General features: G+C 40.4%; 1 pseudogene; it reads right to left on the bottom strand.

The window, feature by feature from the left end:
• LOC102287399 (cytochrome P450 2J2-like) overlaps positions 1–15,017 on the bottom strand; it is a 43,173-nt pseudogene that overhangs the window by 23,767 nt on the left and 4,389 nt on the right.

Here is a 15,017-nt window from a genome sequence, read left to right as displayed (position 1 = left end):
CAGTGCAGATCCACCAAAATCAGGTACCAGAACCACTGTAGTTACACTCCGGGACCTACCATGGGAGCTATGGAGGCAGCCTAGACCCTGGCCCAGCCTAGCCTGCATGGGCATATGCCCACAAAGCCCACAAAGTCAGACTCATCCCAGCTGTGGGGGCACCCAATGTCCACTTGGTTGTCCTGCAGGTGCTGAATTTACAAGGTTGGCTGCAGTGGTGTAAATCCATGGATTTCACAGCCATGGGGCGTTGCTCTGATTTCAACCCTACCTATGTGTCAGCAACTATGCCTCCAGAACTTGCAGAGGCAGTGCTGTGGGGCTGAGACAGCACAGGCTGTTATGGCAGGCCCCGCCCCTTCTTTGAATGCCCTTTAACAATGGTGCTTTACTTCTCTGCTGTACCACACCCAAGCCTCTTCAGGCTGTTTCCATGCAGCTGCCAATCCGAGTCCTTTCCCTGGTCTTGTCCTTTAAAGCCTGAGTTTCAGTACCCAGCATGTGCCTGCACCAGTGGGTGTGTGTCTTAGACTGAGGAGTTGAGGGTAGTTGGACAAACCATCTGTGCAGTCTCTTTCCATTCTGCCTGCCACAAACCTGTTATAGATCTCTCCCTCCTGACCTTCTGAAGCTCCCTTTCTGTCCTGGCTAATTTCCCAGCAAATAAGGGGGTTTCCCAGGGTGTGGTAACCATTCCTCTTTCACAGCGCCCTCCCTGAGGCACAGGTGTTGTCCTTTTTTTTTTTTTCCTTTCATCCTACCCAGTTACATGGAGATCTTTCTTTCATTTCCAGATTTCAATTTCAGCTCAGAATTGTTTCACATGTATTTTTGATGTATTTGTGGGAGGAGGTGAGCTCCGGGGTCTTTTGACTCTGCAGTTTTAATGGGAGCCAATAAATTGTTATTTTCCTTTCTTTGCAAATAATAAGTAGCTATAATTTCATTAAAGATCCAGTTATCCAACATTACATGTGCTTAGTCGCTCAGTAGTGTCCAGCTTTCTGTGACCCCATGGACTGTAGCCTGCCAGCCTCCTCTGCCCATGGGGATTCTCCAGGCAAGAATACTGGACTGGGTTGCCATGCCCTCCTCCAGAGGATATTCACAACCCAGGGACTGAACCCAGGTCTCCCACATTGCAGACAGATTCTTTACCATCATCATCATCTGAGCCACCAGGGAAGCCCAATATTACATGATGTCCTTAATTTTCCTACTATTCTCTAATGGATTCAAGATGGATTCTTTTTTTATTCCAGAAAAACCTGATCTTTGTTTCTACAGCAAAGGCTCAGTAAAATCTATGCACAGGATTGACCTGTAGACCCTTTTACCTGTGATTACAGTATAAAAATTTCATACAAAGATGGGCACTATAAAGGACATAAACAGTATGCACCTAACAGAAGCAGAAGATATTAAGAAGAGGTGGCAAGAATACACAGAAGAACTAAACAAAAAAGATCTTAATGACCTAGATAACCATGATTGTGTGATCACTCACCTAGAGCCAGACATCCTGGAGTGCGAAGTCAAGTGAGTCTTAGGAAGCATCACTATGAACAAAGCTAGTGGAAGTGATGAAATTCCAGCTGAGCTATAACAAATCCCCAAAGATGATGCTGTTAGTGTTGCACTCAATATTCCAGCAAGTTTGAAAAATTCAGCAGTGGCCACAGGACTAGAAATGGTCAGTTTTCATTCCAAACCCAAAGAAAGGCAATGCCAAAATGTTCAAACTGCCACACAATTGCACTCAACTCACATGCTAGCAAAGTAATTCTCAAAATTCTCCAAAGGAGGCTTCAACAGTACATAAACTGATAATTTCCAGATGTTCAAGCTGGATTTAGAAAAGGCAGAGGAACCAGTGATCAAACTACCAACATGTAATGGATCACAGAAAAAGCAAGAGAGTTCCAGAAAAACATCTACTTCTGCTTTATTGACTACGCCAAAGACTTTGACTGTGGGTCACAACAAACTGTGGAAAATTCTCACAGAGATGAGAATACTAAACACATTACCTGCCTTCTGAGAAATCTGTAAGCAGGTCAAGAAGCAACAGTTAGAACCAGACATGGAACAATGGATTGGTTCCAAATCGGGAAAGGAGTACGTCAAGGCCATATATTGTCACCCTGCTTATTTAACTTCTATGCAGAGTATATCATGCGAAATGCTGGGCTGGATGAAGCACAAGCTGGAATCAAGATTACTGGGAGAAATATCAATAATCTCATATACACAGATGACACCACCCTCATGGAAGAAAACAAAGAGGAACTGAGAAGCCTCTTGATAAAAGTAAAAGAGGAGAGTGAAAAAGCTGGCTTACAACTCAACATTCAAAAAACTAAAATCATGGCACCTGGTCCCACCACTTCATGGAAAATAGATGGGGATACAACAAAAACTGTGACAGATTTTATTTTCTTGGGCTCCAAAATCACTGCAGATGGTGACTGCAGCCATGAAATTAGAAGACGCTTGCTCCTTGGAAGAAAAGCTATGACCAACCTAGACAGCATATTAAAAAGCAGAGACATTACTTTGCCTTAAGTCAAAGCTATGGTTTTTCCAATAGTCATATATGGATGTGAGAGTTGGATTCTAAAGAAAGCTGAGTGCCAAAGAATTGATGCCTTTGAATTGTGGTGTTTGAGAAGACTCTTGAGAGTCCCTTGGACTCCAAGGAGATGCAACCAGTCAATCCTAAAGGAAATCAGTCCTGAATATTCATTGGAAGGACTGATGTTGAAGCTGAAGCTCCAATATTTTGGCCACCTGATATGAAGAACTGATACAAGGTCATTGGAAATGACCCTGATGCTGGGAAAGATTGAAGGCAGGAGGAGAAGGGAATGACAGAGGATGAGATGGTTGGATGGCATCACCAACTTGATGGACATGAGTTTGAGTAAGCCCCGGGAGTTGGTGATGGACAGGGAAGCCTGGTGTGCTGCAGTCCATGGAGTCAACAAGAGTCGGACAAAACTGAGTGACTGAATTGACCTTGGAAGAAAAGCTATGACCAATCTAGACAGCATATGAAAAAGCAGAGACATTATTTTGCCAACAAAGGTCCATCCAGTCAAAGCCATGGTTTTTCCAGTAGTCACGTATGGATGTGAGAGTTGGACAATAAAGAAAGCAGAGTGCTAAAGAATTGATGGTTTTTAACTGTGGTGTTGGACAAGACGCTTGAGAGTTCCTTGGACAGCAAGGAGATCAAACCAATCAAAAAACCAGTCAGGAAATCAGTCCTGAATATTCACTGGAAGGACTGATGCTGAAGCTGAAGCTCCAATACTTTTGCTAACTTATGCGAAGAACTGACTCATTGGAAAAGACCGTAATGCTGGGAAAGATTGAAGGCAGGAGGAGAAGGGAAGACAGAGGATGAGATGGTTGGATGGCATCACCGACTCAATGCACATGAATTTGAGCAAGCTTCAGATATTGGTGATGGTCAGGGAAACCTGGCGTGCTGCAGTCCATGGGGTCACAAAGAGTCAGACACAACTGAGTGACTGAACTGAATTGAACTACAGTATAAAAAGGTTTTAAAAATACTTATTGAAGTATTTCTTACATGCAGAGAAGTGGATATATTGTGAGTACACAGCTCAGTAAAATTTCCTACATTCAACATATCCTTTATAACTCATGCACTGAACAGAAAATAGAATATTGTCAGTAACCTGCATTGTTCCTTTTTCCAGGTATTGCCTTTCACCCAGGATTAAAGCTCTACCTTGATTTATAAAAAACATCATGATTTTGAATCAAGCTAAATCCTTTTTGCCCTCACTCAGGAGCCACAGTTCCAAGAAAGATTTAGATGTTTTTAGGGCTTTAGATCTTGTCCCCCCATACATTTAATCATTTTGTTGTCCTTATCATCTCCAATGTCTGTCCTCTTATCAGCTCTAACATAATTTCTTCAGATTCTGGTTGGTCACATTGGCTCCTTCACTTCTCACTTGGAAGGTATGAGCTAAAGTTTGAGAATGATGAACACTTTTGCAAAAGAAACTTGGTGACTCCAGTCTTGGGAGTGGGCCTCAAAGCTGCACCATGCACTTGAATTCTCAACTGTTAGTGGGAGAAACTTCTTTTCTGAACAGAATAAAATCTTTTCTTTTACCTGAGATAAGAATTTAAATCCTTTTGTTTTCTAATTGTCATCATTATTGGAACATTCTACATTTCTTATTTCACTTGATCCTTCTAACAATATTGAAATGTAAGTACTATTGTCACCATTTTTCAGATAAGGAAACTGCGGATGTAAAACCACTTGGTTCAAGTTCAAAATGTCAGTGAGTTTAGGGGAAAAAAAAAAAAAATCAGACACTGCTCTGCTCATGAGCAGAATTAGTACCTTTTCCCTCAACCTTAAATTGTTTATTTTTTCCTTGTCACTTGTGAACAATCCTGCTTAATTTCTAGAGCCTCCAAAATTTATGCCAGCCTCCTTCCTTCCCAAACTAATTTATCTGATTGAATCTCTATTTTTAAGAATGCAATCTGTCTCTCAGCAAGTCTGACACCACACCTTTCTCCGAATAAATTATATTTATTTTCACCTTTGGACATATTTGTTTTATATCATCTTCCAGGAGCGCCCAGTTGGCCCTATAAATATCATAGACACTTTTTCAAGACCCAGTTTAAGTCCTACCTCCTCCATGACTCTCTGTATTTTTGTACCTTGCTCTACCTTCTTACTTACAATTTTTTCTCTGCTCCTTCTGCCTGGAATATATACTATTAATAAAATACTGTCCAAATATCAAAGGTCAATTCAAAGACTGGGTGTTTGAGTACTGAGATCAATTTTTCCCCGGTGGAGTGATGTCTAGAACCAATCTTCAAAGCATTTATCAGCTGACTAATGAGTAGTAAGCTAATTGAAGTATAACTTTGTGACTATATGACCAGTTATCAGTCTTACAATAAAGTTAAAAATTAACCACCAATAGATTTCTATGCTGCTGCTAAGTCGCTTCAGTCGTGTCAGACTCTGTGCGACCCTATGGACAGCAGCCCACCAGGCTCCTCTGTCCCTGGGATTCTCCAGGCAAGAAAACTGGAGTGGGTTGCCATTTCCTTCTCCAATGCATGAAAGTGAAAAATGAAAGTGAAGTCGCTCAGTCGTGCCCAACTCTTTGCGACCCCATGGACTGCAGCCTATCAGGCTCCTCCATCCATGGGATTTTCCAGGCAAGAGTACTGGAGTGGGGTGCCATTGCCTTCTCTGATAGATTTCTATAAGTAGTTATAAATGTCTACATAAGAAGAAAATAAGAAAGATCTCAAACAATCTAATTTTACACTTCAAGGAACTAAAACAAAACAAAAACAAAAAACAACAACCCAGAAAAAGATAAAAACTGCTTTCTAAGTTGGCTAAAATATTAGAGGGGAAATATACCAAATATAGAAAAATGACGGAAAAAATCAACAAAGCTAAGAAATTTTTTAAAGTAAAGATAAACAAAATCAGAAAAACCTTTGATGGACTACTGAGAAAAAAGGAAGATGACTTAAATGAAATCAGAAATGAAAAAGAAGAGATTATAATAAAAGCTTCAGAAATAAAAAGGATCCAAAGGATTATTATTAATGATTAAATGCTGAAAAATTGATAGCAAAAAGTAGATACATTGCTAGAAAAGTTTCAAGAAAAATATAGAAGCATAAAGAGACCTAATAAAATAAGTAATTGAAGCAGTAATCATAAACTTCCCCACAAAGAAAATACCAGGGCCAGATGGCTTCATTGGTGCATTCCACCAAACATACACAAGAGTTAATACCAATTCTTCTTGAACTCTTCAAAAGCAGAAATGGCCAAATGTCTGAATTCATTTGATGAGGCCAAAATCATCTTGATTTCAAAGTAAAACAAAGACACCATAAGAAAATAAAACAATAGGCCAATATCTCTAATAAGCAGAGAATCAAATATCTTCAGTGAAATATTAGTAAATCAAATTTCCACAGCACATTTAAAGGATAATAGGCTATAACCAAGTGGGACTTATCCCCAGGTCACAAGGATGGTTCAACATAAACAAATCAATCAATGTGATTCATCTCATCAATGGAATGAAGCATAAAGGCTACATGATCTTCTCAGTAGATATAGAAAAAGCATTTGACAGAATTAAATGTCTAATCATGATAAAAACTCTCAAAAAATAGGTGTAGATGGAATTGACCTTAAAGACCTTATATTAAAAGCCTATAGGTAACAATCAGTGGGGGGAAACAGAAAGTTTTTCTTCTAAGAACTGGTACAAGACAAAGATGCCCATCCTTACCACTTCTATTTAACACAGTTGTGGAAGTCCAAGCCAGAGCAATTAGAGAAATAAAAGAAATAAGGCATTCAGATTGGAAGAAAGAAGTAAAATTATACCATTTTGCAGATTACATGGACATATATGTAGAAAACACTAAAGACTCAAACAAAAATTTTTGTTTAAAAATTGTTTGACTTAATAAACAAAGTCGGTAAAGTTGTAGGATAAAAATTGACATACAAAAATCAGAGAAGACTTAATACTTGTCCTTTTGAAACTGTTCCCAAAAAAATGCAGAGGAAGAAAAACTACCAAATTCATTCTATGAGGCCACCATTACCTTGATTCCAACATCAGACCAAGATACTACAAAAAATTACAGGCGAGGATCACTGATGAACAAAGATGCAAAAGACCTCAACAAAATACTACCAATCCAAATCTAACAGTACATTAAAAGGATCTCACACCATGATCAAGTGGGATTTAGCCCAGTTATACAAGTTTTTCAATATCAGCAAATCAATTAGTGTGATACATATATTAACAAACTGAAGAATTAAAAACCATGTGATTATCTCAAAATATGCAGAAAAATCTTTCAACAAAATTCAACATTCAGTTATGGTAAAAACTCTCCAGAAAGTGGGCAAAGAGGGAACATATTTCAACATGATAAAGGCCATGTACAACAAACCTAAAGCTGAAAGCATTTCATCTAAGACCAGGAACATGACAAGAATATTCACTCTCACCATTTTTATGCAACATTGTTTTAGAAATCCTAGCCACAGCAATCAGAAAAGAAAAAGAAATAAAAGTAAATCAAATTGGAAAAGAAGTCAAACTGTCACTGTTTGCAGATAACATGATACCATTCATAGAAAATCCTAAAGATACTACTAGAAAACCAAGGAGCTCATCAGTGAATTCAGTAAAGTTGCAGGCTACAAAATTAATATACAGAAATCTGTTGCATCTCTATACACTGACAATGAATGAAAGATCAGAAACAGAAATTCAAGAAACAACCCCATTTACCATTGCATCAGAAAGAGTAAAATACTTAGGAATAAACCTGCTTAAGGAGACCTCTAAGATGCTGATGAAAGAAATCAAAGACAACACAAACAGATGGAAATATATATCATATTCTTAGATTGGAAGACTCAATATTGAGAAAATGACTATACTGACCAAGGCAGTCTACAGAGCGGATACAACCCCTATCAAATTATCAATGGTATATTTCATAGAACTAGAAAAAAATAATCTTAAAATTTGTATAGAGACACAAAAAACCCTGAATAGTCAAGTTAAGTTCAGTCGCTCAGTCATGTCCGACTCTTTGCGACCTCATGAATCGCAGCACGCCAGGCCTCCCTGTCCATCACCAGCTCCCGGAGTTCACCCAGACTCACGTCCATCGAGTCAGTGATGCCATCCAGCCATCTCATCCACTATCATCCCCTTCTCTTTCTGCCCCCAATCCCTCCCAGCATCAGAGTCTTTTCCAATGAGTCAACTCTTCGCATGAGGTGGCCAAAGTACTGGAGTTTCAGCTTCAGCATCATTCCTCCAAAGAAATCCCAGCGCTGATCTCCTTCAGAATGGACTGGTTGGATCTCCTTGTAGTCCAAGGGACTCTCAAGAGTCTTCTCCAACACCACAGTTCAAAAGCATCAATTCTTCGGCGCTCAGCCTTCTTCACAGTCCGACTCTCACATCCATACATGACCACAGGAAAAACCATAGCCTCGACTAGATGAACCTTTGTTGGCAAAGTAATGTCTCTGCTTTTGAATATGCTATCTAGGTTGGTCATAACTTTCCTTCCAAGGAGTAAGCGTCTTTTAATTTCTTGGCTGCAGTCACCATCTGCAGTGATTTTGGAGCCCCCAAAAATAAAGTCTGACACTGTTTCCACTGTTTCCCCATCTATTTCCCATGAAGTGATGGGACCGGATGCCATGATCTTCGTTTTCTGAATGTTGAGCTTTAAGCCAACTTTTCCACTCTCCACTTTCACTTCCATCAAGAGGCTTTTGAGTTCCTCTTCACTTTCTGCCGTAAAGGTGGTGTCATCTGCATATCTGAGGTTATTGATAATTCTCCCGGCAATCTTGATTCCAGCTTGTGATTCTTCCAGCCCAGCGTTTCTCATGATGTACTCTGCATAGAACTTAAATAATCAGGGTGACAATATACAGTCTTGATGTACTCCTTTTCCTATTTGGAACCAGTCTGTTGTTCCATGTCCAGTTCTAATTTTTGCTTCCTGACCTGCATACAGATTTCTCAAGAGGCAGATAAGGTGGTCTGGTATTCCCATCTCTTTCAGAATTTTCCACAGTTTATTGTGATCCACACAGTCAAAGGCTTTGGCATAGCCAATAAAGCAGAAATAGATGTTTTTCTGGAACTCTCTTGCTTTTTCGATGATCCAGCGGATGTTGGCAATTTGATCTCTGGTTCCTCTGTTGCGGGGAGCCGGTGAGGCATTCCGCTCATGACAAAGGTCATGAGGAAGGAGGCTCGGCATACGCAAAGGCGGGATCGAGCCTCAGGAGTCCGCCCGGATATTCTCGAGCATTTTCCCCCAAAAAACCAGAGTCTGCCTACTTTATTGCTTTGTGCTCTCACCTCTGACTTTACTGGGGGCTGTCCCCTACCACCATCTCTCTCTCTCTCTGTCAAAGAGTTAACTTACAGCTCCAATTAATAAAGTTCCTGGGCAATTAGGAGTGTTTAAATCCAAACCCCTCTGATGGCTCTCTAACTCGCCTGACAAGTTTACCCGGACTCCTGCAGCTATGCATACGATTGTTTACAGTCTCCCAGCCTCGAGAGGCATGGGAAGCTTAAGATATTCAAATAGCTTAGAGCCTCTCAGAGAGTTAAAAACTGTCAGAATAAACTAGTAAAGGATTTCATTGATGAGTCAATGCTTGTTGCCAAGTTTTCACATCCCTGAATTGTATCCTTGAACATGTATCAATTAATAGTGGGTATGTAGAAAAAATAAGTAGTGGCCTTGGTGTTAGTAACTTTAGACCCTTAAGGTAATAAATTCTTTCTTTGTTGTAAACCCATTACACATCCGCCCTATAGGAATGCAATTTTATCTTTGGAAGATGGTGCCAAACCTTGAAATAATTACTCTTAGAGAAAATAAGTCTTTGTTGATAAGTCCTTGTCAAGAGTCATAAAATGTTAGTAGGCCTTCTGGCCAGAAGATGATGTAAATCACCTAAACCATTTGTATACGATACATTTGCAGGAAAGAAACCTTGGTTTTTGATAAGAACCAAAGACTGCTGACTTTGCATCCCTATTATTATCCTCTATGTGTAACTTAGGGTATAAAAGCCCCTGTTAAAAATAAAGCTATGGGCCTTGCTCACCAACGCTTGGTCTCCCCATGTCATTCTTCCCTTTAACTTCCAGCTGAGTCTCCATCTGGAGCGCGGAACCCACCACGCTTACTAATCATGCCTGGGCTTCTAAGACCCACTCGAGAAGGTGTCTAGGGTGAGACACCTTCCGCTATTCGAGAGGGCGCCCTGCGCCTACGTGGTAAGTGGTGCAAACTTCTTGTCTTGAAGTTTTATTGGTCTCCCGCGTAAACCAAGCTACTCAGCTTCTTTTCTCCACTGAATTTTCCTACTGAGCTATCCTCATTCTATTGTTCTCTATATCTCTAATTAGCATATAAATAGTCGCCGACGCCGTCTCCCCTTCGAATACCCTGGATCAGCCAGGGCTGGTCCTCGGCACTCTGTCTTTTCTAAAACCAGCTTGAACATCAGGAAGTTCACAGTTCACATATTGCTGAAGCCTGGCTTGGAGAATTTTGAGCATTACTTTACTAGCGTGTGAGATGAGTGCAATTGTGCAGTAGTTTGAGCATTCTTTGGCATTGCCTTTCTTTGGGATTGGAATGAAAACTGACTTTTTCCAGTCCTGTGGCCACTGCTGAGTTTTCCAAATTTGCTGACATATTGAGTGCAGCACTTTCACAGCATCATCTTTTAGTATTTGAAAGAGCTCAACTGGAATTCCATCACCTCCACTAGCTTTGTTTGTAGTGATGCTTTCTAAGGCCCACTTGACTTCACATTCCAGGATGTCTGGCTCTAGGTCAGTGATCACACCATCGTGATTATCTGGGTCGTGAAGATCTTTTTTGTACAGTTCTTCTGTGTATTCTTGCCATCTCTTCTTAATATCTTCTGCTTCTGTTAGGTCCATACCATTTCTGTCCTTTATCGAGCCCATCTTTGCATGAAATGTTCCCTTGGTATCTCTAATTTTCTTGAAGAGATCTCTAGTCTTTCTCATTCTGTTGTCTTCCTCTATTTCTTTGCATTGATTGCTGAAGAAGGCTTTCTTATCTCTTCTTGCTATTCTTTGGAACTCTGCTTTCAGATGCTTATATATTTCCTTTTCTCCTTTGCTTTTCGCTTCTCTTCTTTTCACAGCTATTTGTAAGGCCTCCCCAGACAGCCATTTTGCTTTTTTGCATTTCTTTCCATGGGGATGGTCTTGATCCCTGTTTCCTGTACAATGTCACGAACTTCATTCCATAGTTCATCAGGCACTCTATCTATCAGATCTAGGCCCTTAAATCTATTTCTCACTTCCACTGTATAATCATAAGGGATTTGATTTAGGTCATACCTGAATGGTCTAGTGGTTTCCCCCACTTTCTTCAATTTAAGTTTGAATTTGGATCTGAGCCACAGTCAGCTCCTGGTCTTGTTTTTGCTGACTGTGTAGAGCTTCTCCATCTTTGGCTGCAAAGAATATAATCAATCTGATTTTGGTGTTGACCATCTGGTGATGTCCATGTGTGGAGTCTTCTCTTGTATTGTTAGAAGAGGGTGTTTGTTATGACCAGTGCATTTTCTTGGCAAAACTCTATTGGTCTTTGCCCTGCTTCATTCTGTACTCCAAGGCCAAATTTGCCTGTTACTCCAGGTGTTTCTTGACTTCCTACTTTTGCATTCCAGTCCCCTTTAATGAAAAAAAGGACATCTTTTTTTGGTGTTAGTTCTAAAAGGTCTTGTAGGTCTTCATAGAACCGTTCAACTTCAGCTTCTTCAGCATTGCTGGTTGGGGCATAGACTTGGATTACTCTGATATTGAATGGTTTGCCTTGGAAACGAACAGAGATCATTCTGTCATTTTTGAGATTGCATCCAAGTACTGCATTTCGGACTCTTTTGTTGACCATGATGGCCACTCCATTTCTTCTGAGGGATTCCTGCCCGCAGTAGTAGATATAATGGTCATCTGAGTTAAATTCACCCATTCCAGTCCATTTCAGTTCGCTGATTCCTAGAATATCAATATTCACTCTTGCCATCTCTTGTTTGACCACTTCCAGTTTGCCTTGATTCATGGACCTGACATTCCAGGTTCCTATGCAATATTGCTCTTTACAGCATCGGACCTTGCTTCTATCACCAGTCACATCCACAGCTGGGTATTCTTTTTGCTTTGACTCCATCCCTTCATTCTTTCTGGAGTTATTTTTCCACTGATCTCCAGTAGCATATTGGGCACCTACTGACCTGGGGAGTTCCTCTTTCAGTATCCTATCATTTTGCCTTTTCATACTGTTCATGGGGTTCTCAAGGCAAGAATACTGAAGTGGTTTTCCATTCCCTTCTCCAGTGGACCACATTCTGTCAGATCTCTGCAACATGAACCGCCCGTCTTGGGTTGCCCCACGGCATGGCTTAGTTTCATTGAGTTAGACAAAGCTGTGGTCCTAGTGTGATTAGATTGACTAGTTTTCTGTGAGTGTGGTTTCAGTGTATCTGCCCTCTGAAGCCCTCTTGCAACACCAACCGTCTTACTTGGGTTTCTCTTACCTTGGGCGTGGGGTATCTCTTCACAGCTGCTCCAGCAAAGTGCAGCTGCTGCTCCTTACCTTGGATGAGGGGTATCTCCTCACCGCTGCCCTTCCTTACCTTCAACGTAGGATAGCTCCTCTAGGCCCTCCTGTGCCTGTGCAGCCATGGCTCCTTGGACGTGGGGTTGGTCCTCCTGGCCGCTGCCCCTGGCCTTGGACATGGGTTGCTCCTCCCGGCTGCTGCCCTTGGCCTTGGGCTTGGGGTGTGGGGTAGCTCCTCCCAGCTACCACCCCTGACCTCAGATGCGGGGTAGGTCCTCTAGGCTGTTCCTGCGCCATCGCAGCCTGGCACTCTCGGCTGCCGCCCCTCACCTCGGACGTGGGGTAACTCCTCTTGGCTGCCGCCCTTCGGGCATGGCGTCCTCCCGGCTTCTGCCCCTGACCTCGGACGTAGGGTAGCTCCTCTCGGCCACGCTTAGAGCGCCGGTCACAGCTGCCTGCGCTTAGCGCGCCAATAGAACAGAGCCAGCGAAATTCATACTGTACTACAAAGCTATAGTCATTAAAACAGTATGTATTGGCACAAAAATAGAAATGTAGACCAATGCAACTGGATAGAAAGCCCAGAAATAAACCCATGCATCTATGGTCAATTCATCTATGACAAAGGAGGCAAGACTATACAATGGGGGAAAGACAATCTGTTTAATAATGGTGCTAGGAAATCTGGACAGCTATATATAAAACACTAAATTAGAACATTATTTAGCATCATACATAAAAATAAGCTCAAAGTGGATTAATGGCCTAAATGTGAAAATGGACAATATAAAACTCTCAGAGGAAAACATAGGCAGAACAATCTCCAACATAAATCACAGCAATATCTTCTTTGATATATCTCCCAGAGCAATGGAATTGAAACAAAAATAAACAAATGGGACCTAATTAAACTCAAAAACTTCAGCATAGCAAAGGAAACCATAAGCAAAATGAAAAGGTAATCCATCAACTGGGAGAAAATATTTGCAAATATTGTGATCAATAAAGGATTAGTCTTCAAAATTTACAAACAGTTCATGCGCTGAACCCCATCAAAAAATGGGTGAAATATCTAAATAAACATTTCTTCAGAGAAGACATACAGATGGCCAAGAGGTACATAAAATGATGTTCAACACCGCTAATTATTAGAGTAAAGCAAGTCAAAACTATAATGAGCTGTCACCTCACACCACTCAAAATCTCTATCATCAAAAAATCTACAATAAATGCTGTAGAAGGTGTGGAGAGAAGAGAATCCTCCTACACTGTTGGTGAGAATGTAAATTGGTACGACCACTGTGGAGAACAGTATGGGAGTTCCTTAAAAACTAAACACAGAACTACCACATGTTCCTGTAGTCCCACTCCTGGGCATACACCTGGAGAAAAACATAGTCCAAAAGGATACATGCACCCCAGTGTTCATTGCAGCACTGTTTACAATAGCCAAGACATGAAAGCAACCTAGATATCCACTGATAGAGGAATGGACACATAGAATATGGTAATCATATACAATGGAATATTACTTGGTCATTAAAAATAATGACTAATGCCATCTGCAGCAATGCAGATGGGCCTGGAGATTGTCATACTGAGTCAAGTAAGTCAGACAGAGGAAGAGCCATGTCATAAGACTTTGCTTATATGTGGCATTTAATAAGAAATGATACAACTGAACTTATTTACAAAACAGAAACAGACTCACAGACTCAGACAAAGAACTATGGTTACTAGGGTAGAAGGGTCAGGGAAAGGGGTAATTAGGGAGTTTGGGATTGAGATGTACATACTTCTATATTTAAAATTGCTTATCAACAAGGACCTACTGTATAGCATAGGGTAATCTGCTCGGTGTTGTGTGATGACCTAAACAGGAGGGAAATTTGAGGGGGAATAGATCCATGTATGTGTGTGTGACTGGGCTCCTTTGCTATATGCCTGAAGCTATCACAGCATTATTGGTGAACCATATAACTCCAATATAAAATAAAAAGTTTAGAAAAAGTCAGTGTTTATATATACTAACAATGGACTATCCACAAAGGAAAGTAAGAAAACAATCTCATTTACAACAGCAACATAAAGACTGAAAAAACTTATGAATACAGTTAATCAAAGAGGTGAGAGACTTGTACATTGAAAATTATAAAATATAGCGAATTAAAGAAGACCTGGATACATGGAAAGACTTCCTATTTTCACAGATTGAAAGAATTCATATTGTAAAAATACTACCTAAAGTCATCTACATATTGAAGGTAAACCTTATCAAAATCCTAATGGCATTCTTCTCAGAAATAGGAAAAATATAAAATGCATATGGAAGCAGAAAAAAACCCTGGACAGCTAGAGTAATCTCAAACAAGAGGAACAAAGCTGTAAGCATCACAGTTTTGATTTCAAAATATGTTGCAAAACTATATATTGCAAACAGACATATAGACCAATGGACCAGAATATTGAGCCCAGAAATAAACCCACAAATTATGGTCAGCTGCTCTTCAACCACAGATCTAGGAACACATAATGGGAAAAGATAGTACTGGGAGAACTGGATGTCCATATGTAGAAGAATGAAACGGAAACCTTACCTCACACAATACACAAAAATCAACTTAAAATGGATTAAAGACTTAAAGGTAAGAGTCAAAATTCCAAAAATATAGGGGGAGAAGTTCTTGACATTGGCTTTAATAACAATTTTTTGGTCACAACATCAAAAGCACAGACAACCAAAGCCTAAAGAGACAAGTGAGAATATATCAAACTCAAGAGTTTTTGAACAGCAAAGG

The sequence above is a fragment of the Bos mutus genome, chromosome 3 (genome assembly GCF_027580195.1).
Source record: "Bos mutus isolate GX-2022 chromosome 3, NWIPB_WYAK_1.1, whole genome shotgun sequence".
Lineage (NCBI taxonomy): Eukaryota > Metazoa > Chordata > Mammalia > Artiodactyla > Bovidae > Bos > Bos mutus.
Note: the sequence above shows the minus strand (reverse complement) of the source record. Positions and strands in the feature narration are given on the sequence as shown.